Genomic DNA, 547 nt, shown 5'->3' with positions numbered 1-547 from the left:
AAAAGAAATCAGCTAAGACCTCAGAAAGAAATTGTAGACCTCCCACAAGTCTGGTTCATCCTTGGGAGCAATTTCCAAACGCCCTGAAGGTACCACGTTAATCTGTTCATACAATAGTATGCAAGTATAAACACCAATTCAATTCCTATCAAGGGGCTTATTGGCATGGGAAACATATGTTAACATTGCCAAAGCAAGTGAAGTAGATAACATACACTCACTCACTCATTCTCTCTCTCTCTCTCTCTCTCTCTCTCTCTCACTTACTCATTCTCTCTCTCTCTCCCCTTCTCTCTCTCTCTCCCCTTCTCTCTCTCTCACCCTCTCTCTCTCTCACTCACTCACTCACTCACTCACTCACTCACTCACTCACTCACTCACTCACTCACTCACTCACTCACTCACTCATTCTCTCTCTCCCTCTCTCTCTCTCTCACACTTACTCATTCTCTCTCTCTCTCCCCTTCTTTCTCTCTCTCTCTCTCTCTCTCTCTCTCTCTCTCACCCTCTCTCTCTCTCTCTCTCACCCTCTCTCTCTCTCTCTCTC

Source organism: Salmo trutta, unplaced genomic scaffold (assembly GCF_901001165.1).
Source record: "Salmo trutta unplaced genomic scaffold, fSalTru1.1, whole genome shotgun sequence".
Lineage (NCBI taxonomy): Eukaryota > Metazoa > Chordata > Actinopteri > Salmoniformes > Salmonidae > Salmo > Salmo trutta.
Note: the sequence above shows the minus strand (reverse complement) of the source record.